Here is a 14,922-nt window from a genome sequence, read left to right as displayed (position 1 = left end):
GTTTCTGCTGCCAGCTCTTAGTTAAAGAGATTCACAAAATGAGCTGAACAAGCTCAAAAGGATCAATTCAGACCACAGTCAAAGAAGTAGAGATGTGTAACTTTCAAACCCTCTTGATCAGCCTGTGGTTAAGTAGCAGTCTAATGCCTTCATCTTTCATGTAGGATTGAATAGAGAGATATAAACTTCACAGCAATCCAATTTCAGATTTGCTGTTCTCATGCTGGAATAAAAAATCTTCAGCAAAATGATAGTTCCCAAGAAAGTTGACTGAAATAGTAGTTAAGGATTGAACTGAACCTTTGTAGGCAGTTATCTTAGTTTATTATTTCTTTACTGCCCACAAGGGGCTACACACAGAGGGGACAAACAAGGACAAACGGACTAAGCTGATTATATCGACCCCAGTGCATAACTGGTACTTATTTAATCTACTATAGGCACAAGGCCTAAATCTATTAGATTGATCAAAGTGCTCAACTGGTTCTTATTTAATCGACACTGAAAGGCAAAGTCAACCTCAGCAGAATTTGAACTCAGAACGTAACCGCAGACGAAATACCACTAAGCATTTCGCCCGGGCGTGCTAACGTTTCTGCCAGCTCACTTTTTTTTTTACAATAGGACAAATTTATATTATTTGCTTTCAACCGAAGCAGTTATCTTAGTTTCTGTAGAGTTTTTATTTCACAGTTTGTAAAATTGTCCACGGGAATGATCACATAAAAACCTCAAAGAGTAGAATACTGTAAAGAAGCAGCCAAACCCTGCTGTGGCAGGGTTCAGTCTTTGGTTTCCTTTGTTATAAACATCTCTTTCATCCTACCATATGTTTTATGATGCTTTCTTTTTCAAGTATGATGATACCCCTTGTTTCGTCTGTTTGGGTTGGGGGGGGGGTCTTTCCTTTCCATCATAAACTCAATAGGACTCAAATATTACAAAACAGATTATCAATAACTTAATATATTTCATGCACAAAGCATTAAAAAGTAACTTGAACGACAAATAAATGAAGTTAATAGCAATGGCTTAATATTTTCATTTCCAGCAAATAAAGGAGACAATATATGTGTTTCAGTATTATTCTGACATCATCAACAAAGCATAGTCTTTGCTCTACTTGTAGTGATTGAAGAAACACTAACTAAAATGTACAAGTTTGTATATTAGTTGGTGTAGGGAAAATAGCACTGTTTATAAGCTAAACAATTCAGAGACACCATCTATATTAGTGTTCCATTTATTGCCAAACTGAAAAATTACAGATCACCTACATCCTAGTATTTTAAACATATATACTAGTATAATGATGAAGATGATTATGATTAATGGTGTCAGCAAATTAAATTATCTTCCAGGATATTTAAACGCAATAGTGATTAGTTAGTGAACTGAGACTACAGCTATCTTTAAGATTTCTGTTTCGATAACCAAATGTTAAAAAAAAAAAATATTCAACGAAACCTTGCAAACAAATAATAACCTTCAAAACTTGGATATTCACAAACAGCAATTTTATGAACCTGGAAAAGAGATATTACACTCAAATATTAATAGGGAAAACTGAACTTATAAACCATTATAAGTCAGAGCCGAGCACTTTATACTCGAAGCAGCTATGTTCTCATTCAATATAATTGAAGCAAGCGCTATTATTAGCTATTATGCAAGTGTTGGTATATTCCCGATTTAAAGACCGGTATATCCTTAAGATCTGCCTACAAAGCCTAAAAGCAGCTGCAGTTAACATTTATGATTATTAAATGGCATACTATTTCAGATGAAAATTGTTTTCAACAATTCTTTCTAATAAAAGCTGTTACTTTTACATTTTGTACATAAAAATTTAACGATTATTCAACAATTGTTGATTTAATAAAGAAAATTTTTTTCACTCGTATGCGTAAAATATGTGTATAGTTTTTTGCTGTTTATTTTTGTTAATTTCACATTTGGTCGGCAAAACTAGTCTTATCCATTATACATCTAATTTTGTACTATTTCATACAAAAAAGAAAAGTATTTTATGATGCAAAAACAATTTCTACTGCGCACCCGTATCGCTCCCTGAGAGCTGTGCATGTCAAATCGAGTAGCAAAGCATCTTTTTTTAACGCAGATAAGCTAATTTTTCTTTACACGAAACATTTTAATACATAGATACACACACACACACACACACAGACAGACGAGGAAAGATACTTTATACCAGAGAGAGAGACAGACAGAGACAGAGAGGGGGGGAGAAAGAGGCGGACAAATATACTTTAGGAAATTTCGTTTTAGAATTTCTGCCATGAAACACACATACACACACAATCCTATAAAAAAAAAAAAAAAAAGTGGGTGAGTTAACCAATTTCCTTAACTCAAAACCCATGTTAGACACACAGCCAGCCGAGCTAGCTAAGCTATAGCCACAACAGAAGAGAAAAAAACGACACAGTGTGAAGACGGGGGTGGGGTGGGGTGGGGGAGTAGTGGTGAAATAACAATAGAAGGGAAGTGAAGAGAAGGAGAAAAAAAATTGATGGAATATGTAATAGACACTGGGGGGGGGGAGAGAAGAGAAAAAAAAAAAACGAGGAAGGTAGAGAACGAGAGAAAGGAGATGGGGGAACAATAACCTTTATTTCTTATTTCCTTCCTTCCTACTGTCTTTCCGTGACACTGTGAGGTCAAATTCATTTTTGTTTTTTTTTTTTGCTCTCTGCTTTTTTATGCATCTCAAACCACCCATGATAAATACCATTAGCTACCTCCCTATACACACACATGTATATATATATATATATATATATATATATATATATATATATATATACACATGTGTGTGTAGGGAGGTAGCTATATAATTATATAATTAAACTGTTTTGGAAAAGTGTTAATATATATTTCCAAAACATGGTTCAGTACGTTCTATACACTTTCTTTCGCAAACCTCCCCCATAAACCAAAGCTCTCGTTTTATTACATAATTATTTTCCTTATCCGACCTGATTGGTTGACAAGTCTCATTTGCAAATGTCTTTTTCACATATCTAAAAGAAGAAAACAAGTGTTTATTTATACTCGACGAAACCAAACTGTAGTAAGTAAATGCTCAGCTTGGGAAGAAATTAAATTAACTTAAGAGATGTTATTATTGCAAAAGAATGTGGCAATGTGACGCGAAAAAATTCATTCAAAGACTCAGTCTTCGGTGAAATACGTAAGTGCTGAAAATAACTTACCCAAAATTAATAATAATAATAAACAAATCACATTGCTTTATACTTACAACGCATGTCTTAACTCTCCACACCCTTTTACACGTCTAACACCAGACTGCACCACTTTCTCTCTCTCTCTCTCTCACTCACACTCTCACAAACAAACACACATACATACACACACAAGAAAATACTTTCAAATATACGCGAGATACATTCCTAAATGTTTGTCTTTTACGTCATTAGACGCCAGCGGAACCAGGCGGAGTGAAAGAGAAAGTAAAAGCGCGCGCACACAACAAACAATATACTCACACACACGTATGCATACATACATATATATATATATATATAAACAATAACACGCACATACAAGAACAATGTAAAAGCCATACACACACGCGACACGGACACAATGTATATCGAATACGGTAAAAAAGTACAGACACTAAACACATGTGTGACTCGAAGAAGCAAACACACAATCGCAACAATCATAAAAAGGGCGGTGAGCGGTGATAGGAGAAGGGAATTGTTTCGTAAACAATTTTTCATCGCTGATACTAATATCCATCCACTACGGGTAACTACCAAAGCTATCGATAATATCGACGATAAAGTATTATTTTTATTGCTGCTAGAGTGTGGAAGGTAGCAGAAACGGTGTGAGTGTAAGACTTGTGTTTAGTTTTTACGCCCCGTTACATTTAAAATACCATCGGGATTGACCGACTGTCTTAATTTCTTCTGCGATCGATGAAGTAAAAAAATACCAGTCATGTACTGGTCGATTCAATCTTGTAATGTTCGCTGCATCAGTCACCCTGGTGGCAAATGAACATTTTTTTTTCTACTATCATGATCGTTAATATTATCGTGACGAAATGATAACGCCCGCAGTCTTAAAGTACTTTCTGTAGAGGTAGGCTAAAAGTGTCACGTGAATAATATGGTATTTTAAATGGTCCCAAAGCTGCTATGACAGCCCAAAAGTGCCAGTCCTTATTTCTGGTTTCATCGTGTTAAACAGAAGGCATTGCTTTAGCCACCTTGGATAAAGCGCCAATCATTCGAAGACAAATTTTGTTAGCACTTCGTTAAACTTACATACACTGCTTTGATACACAATGAAATGCCTGGAACAAAGTTGAACCCAAGACTTTTAAGAACTAGTAATGCAACACTTTATTCACTTGGCTATTTCTTATAACATCTCCTTGGGTAAAATGGGAACCTGTCCTTTTTCTGTTACATTTAGAACCATACGGACGAAATAGTGAATTCTTGCTTAAGTATAAGGCTGGGTTAAGAAAAAAAAATTTAATGGATAGGGTCATATGCAACTAAACTGACACCTTCGTTCATTTCACTGACATTGGAGAGATAAAAGGCAACTTCAAAACTACGAGATTCGAAGTCGGAACGTAGAGACGCGAAACTAAATGTTGCAAAGTATTTAGTCTGGCGCTATGCCGTTTCCGTCAACTTTATAATCCATATAAATAATTTACTGATGTTCTCGACGCACTGATACCGTGTTGCCTGAGCAGACTTTGATTCAAAATATCTAAAAAGTTTGGAGCCGCAAATGTTATTCACCTAAATACCTCTAGCGCCGACTCGAGTTTTTTTGGGGTTTTTTTTTTAACTCATCCAGGAGTGGATGCAATAAAATCGCGATAGTAACAGATTAGGGGTTGATTAAAATTATATTGCTTCCTCTGCAGTAATTAGTACAATACTAAAGTAAATTAATAATTTCTTACACTAGAGTGAATTCGTAGATTTTTAGAAGAAAAAATAAGAAACTGTTACATTTCTCACGGGCATTAGTGTCGTAAATTGAGTAAAAGTACAATGTGGAATCGAAACTGGATTGCGGACTCGACTTGTCTAGAACTACTACGCTCAAATGATAATTAAAAGTACTAAGTCTTCAGCAAATAAATATAACTGATTAATTCTACCTCTATATACTTGCCCGTCTATCTTCGATCTTAGAAAGATGAATGACAGTCGATTTCAAGTAAGATTTGAACTCTGAACCCCTAACTAACGCAACTTTTACTAACATTCCGTATGAGGATTGGATGAGCAGCCCCGACCTTTGTTGACTGAAGTAATAATGTCACCACCAGTCATTGCTAATATCAACAAATATAAATGACCCTCTTAATATCAACAGCAGCCTCATCAATATTATCCTAATTCGAAACTAGAGCATCGAATGGAAATAAATAAGGAGAAAATGAAGCAGAATGCAAGTTATAAATTGGAAAACACACGCATGCGTGTGTACGTAAAATTGAAAAGAAAGACCAAAATTTTGCCGCACGCAAGATGAGAGAAATCCCTGACACCAAAACCGCCCTCAACTCGGAGCAAATGCTCTTTTTTTTGTTCTCTCCCTACTCTCTCTTCGCCTTAATAAATAAATAACACGAAACTAAAGAGTTGAAGTATTCACCCACGCTATATTAATATACCTGCCACTCAACATCGGGATTTGGCCTCTCCTCCACTCTCTTTGACACTTTTGCTATTAGTTAGCTATTGCCAACTACAATAACAACAATAGCAAGAAGAAAAACAGTTCCAAACAACCAAAACACTACTATTGTAGCAATTACTATTGTTTCTCCTGCTGCTGCAGTAGCGACTGTCAGACAGACAGTGATTCTAATCTTCCCACCCTGTGGCCTTCCGACCCAAGTCCGAATTTATGGTTGAGACCAAAGTTGATAGAATTCTCCTTAGCAATCAACAATACTCCTCTATGAAATGTCGAAAAGAAAGAATGAAAGAAAGAAAAAAATCCTCCTTTTTCGCCTTTTTTATTTTAATATTTTCCTCCCCTCTTTTTTATTTTATTATCTTTTCAACCATTCGAACTAGATTTCGTTATTTATTTAGATAAGTCTGCACGTCATTATAGTTTTATATATCTTTCGGAATGTGACTTGCACGCGTTAAAACGCTAAATGCGTTTTAAAGAGTAAGACTCGAGCTAATGAAATATTAGCTGTTGGCAGTCTCAGAATAGCTGTGTGTGCGGATATAACGCCAAAATGTATGCGTGTATATGTAAGCATTCATAAAGACATGCATTTGTGCATGTATAGCTATGCAAATGCAGGAACAAGTGCCTATAATATGTGCAGGCATTCTCTTGTATGTGTGTGTGTGTGAGCGATATACCAATGCCTCGACTTCGAATACGAAAAAATAGAGGGAGGAGAAACAGTATTTGTAATTTTCGCTAATTACTTGGCTTATAAAACTATATAGAAAGTAAGAATAGAAAAAGCAAATACACACAATTACAACACAATTTTATTATAAACAGAGTTTTTTTTTTTACTGTCACATGCGCACATTGTATAAATATATATATATATATAAATATATCGTTTATACACACATACATACGCATGCATATGCATATATATACTCACACCATCCCTAAACACGCAATTGAAATATGGATCAAAGGGGAGGGGGGAGAGGAGTCTGTGTGTGTGTATGAGCGCGCGTGCGGTTCTATGTATGTGCATGATACGTGTGGATGCGCGCGCGTCTGCGCCCGACTCGTTTCTCTACATCTTTTTTTTTTCCTTTTATTAAAAGCTTTTTTTTCTTTTCTTTTTTTTTTTTAATTCTGCAGCAGTAACAGTAGTAGTAGTAGTAGTAGCAGCATGGCAGCGCGAACCAGTGGCACTGAGGGGGGGAAAAGGGGATGGTAGGTTGAAAGTGAGGAGGGGAAAGTCGTTTAAAATATATTTTCTTGGCTGCAGCTTTAGTAGACAAATAGCAAGCACACGCACACAAACATCGATGACAGTTGACACACACACACACACACTGGTTAAGGCGAAGAGAGTTAGGGGGTACGATAGAGATGCAGTGAGAGAGAAAGAAAAAAATGGGAAGCTAACTCCATGATCGATATAAAATTTCACCGTAATCAAAAACTAATGAATAAATTGGAATATATATATATATATATATACATACATACATATATACACACACACACAACGGCAAAAGAGAAATGGTATAAAAAAAAACATTCCCTCACCACTGCGCGAATGAAAACCTCATCACACTAAAATAATGATGATGGAATTACCGTGTTCTTAACCTGGCTTTAATATTATTTATATAATAATAGTATTGGTTAAATAGGCGATGATAGTTCATTATAGTAATGATGATGATGATGATGTAGTAGTAGTGGTGATGGTAGTAGTAGTAGTAGTAGTAGTATGAGATGGCTGATATAAAATGATTTAATTCGATATTCTCCTTAGTTCCTCAACAATTTATTATAATTTGTGTCCACTTTTAAATTCACCGCCTCCCCCACTGCTCGCAAAAAGGAGAAATTCTTAGCGAGAGTACAAACGTCTGTATATATATATATATATATATATATATTACCGTGTGTATAAAACTATACGTTCTTTCGTCCTTTTTTTGTTTTTATATATATAGTATCCTCACCCTTTTTCCTGTTTCACTTTTTTTTTTTTTTCGTGGCATAAACAGCTTTAAAAGACAGAAATTCTGGTTAGCTTTCATGCATATAATATATATCAACAAAGAAGTATCTTTTTGCTTGGCGTTGCGTTCAAAATATTTTGTTTCTTCTTCTTAAAATATAAAAGAAAGATTAGAATTTGAAAACTAAAAGCGAGAGAAAAGAAAAACACTTAAAAAGAACGAAACTCTATAATCAAATGTGATAAATTCGCGAACACGCACAATATATATTTATATATACATATATATATATATATGCATGACACTTCACTATGCGTATTAATAATGAATTTGAAGTCCAAACAAGAAGAAAAAAAACGGATATGTAAAATATAGCTGACAGCTGACATCCTGACTTAAACTTCTGTAGTGGTCTTGTAGTTTCTTTTTACAAAGAATAAACTGAACTGTATATATGTACGCTTTAATTATTATGCATGGTACTACTAGAATACTATGATCTATCTATGTTTATAATAGTACTCGCTCGCTCTCTCTCTCCTTCATTCTGCAAATCTTATATCATTTGTCTCTTTTTTTTTTCTTTTCGTTCTCCCACCACCACCACCACCTTTCTGTCTCTTGTGATGCAGGATTTTTTTTTCTTTCTCTCTCCTCCCTATTTCCATTCTTCATCCAACTCACTTTCCTTCTGCTTCCCTTTCACTTCGCCTCGTTCTCGAAATCCTTGTAACATCTTGGATGTTACGCACAAGAGACATTAACAATTCTAACATTCTCCCCCCCCACCTCACCCACCGACTTTCTCTTTTAAATAATAATATATACATATATATACATACATATACGTATACGAAAAGTTAATGAAAACCTCACCAAACACTCATATGTGTATATACAGATAAGCGTAGTTCTCTAATTTATGAAAGTGCCCTGAATAAATGTTTTCTTTACCAAAATAGGGAATTTTTTTAAAATTTCATATATAAAAAAAAATCAGATTTCATTTATAAAAAAATGAAAATTTAATTTTAAAATTTTAAATTCCATTTATAAAAAATAACCTAATATAAATTTTAATTGCAAGATAAAAGTATACACATAGATCCTAATTTTAAAATATTCAATATTCAAAATTGTCACATACCTATATTATAAATTGAATTAAACTGAACAATTATTTTCGTAAGCTTTCCTTGCAGAAGTAAAAGTTTATTATTATTAGTATCATCATAATCATTATTATTATTATTGGTAGTAGTAAACGGAAAACAATAAAAATTAAAAGAACCCATCTATATCCTCATAAAAAAAAAATAATAAAAGCAAGTAATGAAAAGACATAAAAGATGACAATCGGGAAAAGGATTTCTAAAAAAAAACACAAAAAACAGAATATGTTGAAATGAAAAGTAAGCGAGCGAAAAAAAATTATTTTTCTTCAATTCAACCCGCACCTTTCTATTCGAAGGAATAATAATAAAAATATAAAAAAAGCTTTCCCTGACTGAAAGTAAAAATGTGACCGGCGATAAAAAGCAAAGGTCGATTACTGCCAAAAGAAAGATTTTTTTTTTAACTTCAACAATTATCAGGTGTGAACCTAATTTACATTCATTATTTTTTTTATATAGTCTATCCCTCTTTGTCTCTCAATATCATTAAAAAATAGCTCATCTTTTCATAACCGCTAAGAAAAAGTGATAACAATAAAAGCGACAAAAGACGAGAAAAAAAAAGAAAATTTCTTTTTTGAGAGATTTTAACTTTTTTTTCCCTTTGCTTTTAATTTCTTCCTAGTGCGTTACTTCTTCCTGAGAAATAATCAACCTTAAATACTTTTACTTTTTCTACGATTAGCTATATTAACATATGATCGGATTTACCTGATCGAAAAGAACAAAAAAAAACAACAACCTTTCTTCACTTTCTGTTTCTCCGAATAGTTTTATTTTATTATAATTTTAATTATTTATAAGAAACGTTTCTCTACTTTGAAATAAAGCTCAGCGTTTTGCCTCGCTTTTAACTTATTTCTTGTTAAATACATTTTTAGTAGTCTCTTTATTTATGAAATAAAACAAAGTAAAAAGTGTTTTGCTATTTTTCTTTTCCATCTTTCTAGAAAGTAGAAAACGGTTGTGGTTTTCAATGTTTTAGCTATCGGAAAGTGCTTTTTCTTTCTTTTCTTTTCTGCCGTTTTCTTGTAAAATAAAATAAAGCAAATAGTGGGTAGTGTATCTAAACTAGACCGCTTTTACAATCCAGCTTTCTTTCTAACTATTTCTTTCTTCTAATAATCACTAGTGAAACGATTTTCGAAGAAAACTAGAATTCTACCTACCAAATAAGAGGGTATCATTTTTTTATACTTTTTTTCTATTTGGTACTTTTTTTTTTAAGGTTTTCTTTTCATTTTATTTAGTTGCTTTTTCAAAGCTGAAAACGGAAAAAATTCGATACGAAACAAGTCTAAAAAAAACTCGCAGTTTATTAAAAAGTAGATAACAAACATTGATATTTGCACATGTTATAAAATAAAATTAATGTTGGAAATTTAATCGTGCTAAAATAACTATAAAAACGTGCTTACCTATGCTTTCTGCTTACTAAAACGCCATTGAACTTGAATACACAGCAACCAACAGAAAACAAACAACGGGGGGAACCTTGTAATGGCCCATGCGTTGGCTTTTACTATTCTCTTTAATGAGCACCCTCCCACTTTTCGCTGAAACGTGTTGAATCACGGAACGAAAGAAAAAGCGCAATACACACTTCATATATATATATATATATAAACATATATAAACGATGAAACAGTACGTTCACGAAATAGTGACTAGTTTGGTTTTTTAGTTAAATTTCTTCATTTCATTATCTATCATTCATTTAACGAATTAAACTAAAAAAAATTGTTAATATGTATGTATGTGTGTGTCTGTGTGTGTGTGTTTAAAGAATTTTGCCAAAAAAAAAAATCACTCTTCAAAGAAAATATAATTTGGAATAACATACACAAGAAAAAACAAGCCTGAAGTTTTCATACAACGTAACTTTTTCCCATTTATTTCTTTAGTTATAATTTTATTTCAATTTTCTGTAAGACAAAGGGGGAAAATATAAATAATACATCGTAAAAAAATTGGTGATATAAATGTATGCGCACGCTTATACATACACTTATATAAAATAAATTCATACGCACGCCTGTTTAAATGGCTAGAAATATTGAGCGAAAATTTTCACATTCTTGTTTTTAATTCTCAAACAACACTTCGAAATTTCTGAAATCCTTTTTTATTTTACTTAGATTCTATTATAATTTTTTTTTTTAATAGTCCATGAAAATTAATGAGTTTTCCATTTATTGTTTGGCTATTTTCGTTTTTTTTTTATAATTAAAACGGAAAAGTGGGGAGTGACGTATATAAATAGAACAGCAGCTGTTCAATTTATTTGACGTACATTGTCGTAAAACTTAATACAAGAGATCGAATAAAATTGTTTTGCAATACGGCAACATCCGGAAACTTAGTATCGCTTTTTTTCTGTGCGCGTATATATATAAATATACATACATACAAATATATTTTTATAGATTTGCCTTTATTTATGTATATATATATATATATGTGTGTGTGTGTATATATATATATATATATATATATATATATATATATACATATGTTTTATATATATATATATATATGTGTGTATGTTTATACATACATATATGTATGCATATATATTTATATACTAAATGTGTGTATATATATATATACATATATGTGTTTGTGTATTTATAATTAATAAGCATTTAATCCATTGTTATTCCAACAAAATATATTTTGTTAGACATAATGTGCACACACACACACACATATATATATATGTGTGTGTGTATATTTAATGAATAAATTAATTTATAATAGTTACTCCCACAAAATATGTGTGTTTGTATGGATGCATGTATGTATGTGTATTGTAAATGCATACAGCTGTGTAGTAAGAAGTTTGCTTCTCCACTACATTGTTCTGGGTAAGCCTTGTGTCTGGGTTTTGGTAGATGGAAACTGAAAGAATCCCCTTGTGTATATTTGCATATATGTATGTATGTGTGTGTGTGTGTGTGTCTTTGTGTCTGTGGTTTGTCCCCCACCACAGCTTGACAACTGGTATTAGTTTGTTTACATCCCATGACATTGCTGTTCAGCAAAAGAGATTGATACAAGAAGTACCAGGGGATCTTTTCCGTTTGACCGGCAGTTTTTTAAAATAATTTCTATGTAACTAAACACTTTTAAACTTCGTATACTGGTAGAATGTGTTTATAAAACATCTTTTCTCTTGGCTTTATTGAGAAAATTCTATAGTTTGTAAGATATTTGTTTTTTTCTTTTCTTCAATTTCTGCAATTTCAACCAATCAATGACGTCTATTGAAGGGAAAACATTCTGTGCCGTACAAATATGTCCCTTGTTTAAGAAACAGATTGGGTTTATTTACATTTCTGAAGAAAAAAAGATACCCTTCCCCCCACCCTTAACCCTAACCCTAACCCTAAAACAGATTGAAATGCAATAGATCAATACTAGGGTCATAATTATGGGTAACAATTTCATATGACACCGCTAGAAAAAAACTGCCGTTCAAACCAAAATTATCCGTACCAGGATTTTAAAAAATAAATACTGGGGTTGATTCGCTTAATCAAAATTCTTCAAGACAGTGCCCCAGCATGGCCACAGTCTAAAGACTGAAATAAATAAAAGAAAGAAATACAATATTATACAAGGATTGGACAAAATAATGAAAATACCAAATTTTATTTAGTTATCTTTTCTATTGACTAAATAGCAAATTAAAAACTACTTTTAGTCTGTGTGTGTGTGTGTGTGTTCATATGCATTGTGTATGACTTATACTTCATGATAAAGTTTTCTCTTTTCTTCTTTTCTTTTTGTTGTTGCAAATAGATTTAAATAACTTAAAAAGTGTGACCTCTCCAACTTCCAATGGGAACAAATTGTTGGAACATAGATGGCTGGAACTTCATTCACTAAAACTGGTGAATTGTTTAAAGTATCAAGAAATATGGCCTCTAAAATCATGTTGTTTGCTTGTTCCTTCTCGAGCCACACCTGGTTCACAAGGGCCGGTTTCCCGGTTTCCTTGATGTATAGGTTCCCCACCTGGATGGAACACCGGTCCATCGCAGGTGAGCTGCAAGATGCAGGAAGAAAGAGTGAGAGAAAGTTGTGGCGAAAGAGTCAGCAGAAGTTTGCCATTACCTTCTGCCGGAGTCGCGTGGAGCTTAGGTGTTTCGCTCATAAACTCACACACATCACCCGGCCTGAGATTCGAACCCACGACCGCGAGTCTGCTGCTCTAACCACTAGACCATGTGCCTCCACTAAAATCATGTTGGCATTCCAAAACCAATGTAAAACTAGCACTAGCAAGCATAATTCTAGCAGAAGGCAAAACTCACAGAGAGCCTAGGTGTATTGTGCCTTAAAAACCATTGTACTATGGTAGCAAAAGTGTTAAATGTTCATTGTGAGCTTTATAAACCATTCCTATCACTCATCAAGTTTGTTAAGCTCAAAATATGGTGTCTAGACTATCAGGAGTGGTCAATGGCTCAATGGAACAACGTCATCTTCTCTGATGAATCAGCATTTCCTTTTGTTTCCACTTTAGGATGAATTTATGTCTGGAGACAGCCCAAAGTAGTCTTCAACCCTAACTATTTGATTGCTACCATGAAGCAAAGAGATGACTCTTGATGATTTGGATAGCCATTTCACAGAATTTTTTTGGTCTTTTATTTCTACATAATGGTGTTAATGCCAAAGAGCACTTTGGCTGATCATGTCCATCCTCCATCCTCAAGTATAATACTGTTTTCCTCATAGTAGCGCTTTCTTCCAAGATGATAATGCACCAATTCCCCCAACTAAGGTAATTCAAAATTTATATGAAGAGAAATTTATAAGAGTCATAGGCACAGGAGTGGCTGTGCAGTAAGTAGCTTGCTTACCAACCACATGGTTCCCGGGTTCAGTCCCGCTGTGTGGTACCTTGGGTAATTGTCTTCTACGATAGCTTCAAGCTGACCAAAGCCTTGTGAATGGATGTGGTAGATGGAAACTGAAAGAAGCTTGTCATATATATGTATATGTATATGTATATGTATATATATATATATATATATATATATGTGTGTTTGTGAGTCTGTGTTTGTCCCCCCAACATCGCTTGACAACTGATGTTGGTGTGTTTACATCCCCGTAACTTAGTGGTTCGGCAAAAGAGACCGATAGAATAAGTACTAGGTTTACAAAGAATAAGTCCTGGGGGCAATTTGCTCGAGTAAAGGCGGTGCTCCAGCATGGCCGCAGTCAAATGACTGAAGCAAGTAAAAGAGTAAAAGAGCTCAAAAGTGAAATAGACAACTTCGATTGCCCCCCCCCACCCACACACACACACACATACACACAATCTTGGAATCTCAATATAATCAAACAGAGTCAATTCCCTCCACCATTGTTACTGAAAAAGCTAAAGCAGGTTTTACTTGGAAAATAGCTCAAAATTCCCCTAACAACCATTCAGAATCTGTATGAGTCAATTCGTCAACATGTTAATTGTAATTGATGCCAAATTTGAACTAACTCTTATTCAAATATGGAAGTGATATATCCCAACTTTGTCAAGGCTTTCAACAAAGTTGATCACGTCAATGTCACAAATTACATAACCCTGGTATCAAAGGAAAAGTAAGGAAGTGGCTGCAGACTTTTTATAAAAGATAAGAGTCAGATGGTTGCAGCCAATGGTGCTCTCTCTAAAGAGACATCAACACTAAGTGAAATCCTTCAAGGAACTGTACTAACACCATTAGTGTTTGTGGTGGCTCTCTAAGGCACACACTCAGTCACACTGTCAGCCACTCTCACCAGCTATGCTGCCGTCCAAGAATTTGGACCTGGAGATCTCCGTTTCCAGCGACTTCCAGGGCCACCTCCCAGTGGTGTCGGGCATCAACGAAGAGCCCTCGACTACAACAAGACGACCAAAGTTTTTTTTTTTTCCCAAGGTCTGGGGTCTCCCATCACCTAATCACCCTTACCCGTCTTGTTGTTTAACAACAGCAACAACCGGCTATGCTGATGATATAAAAGTATCACAAGCAATG

The 14,922-nt window shown here is 34.0% G+C and overlaps 1 protein-coding gene across 2 annotated transcripts in view; it reads right to left on the bottom strand.

Moving 5' to 3' along the window:
* LOC115219031 (lethal(3)malignant brain tumor-like protein 3) overlaps window positions 1-10,414 on the bottom strand; it is a 112,102-nt gene extending 101,688 nt beyond the window's left edge. The window contains exon 1 of one of the 2 annotated variants that reach the window (XM_029789075.2): window positions 10,312-10,414. The gene's annotated coding sequence lies outside the window, so the exon portion shown is untranslated. Of the gene's footprint in view, window positions 1-3,283; window positions 3,337-10,311 lie in introns of those variants that run through there. The other variant, XM_036509034.1, reaches the window with a different exon arrangement.
* Between the last annotated feature and the right edge of the window lie 4,508 nt (window positions 10,415-14,922).

Source organism: Octopus sinensis, linkage group LG14 (assembly GCF_006345805.1).
Source record: "Octopus sinensis linkage group LG14, ASM634580v1, whole genome shotgun sequence".
Classification (NCBI taxonomy): Eukaryota; Metazoa; Mollusca; class Cephalopoda; order Octopoda; family Octopodidae; genus Octopus; species Octopus sinensis.
Note: the sequence above shows the minus strand (reverse complement) of the source record. Positions and strands in the feature narration are given on the sequence as shown.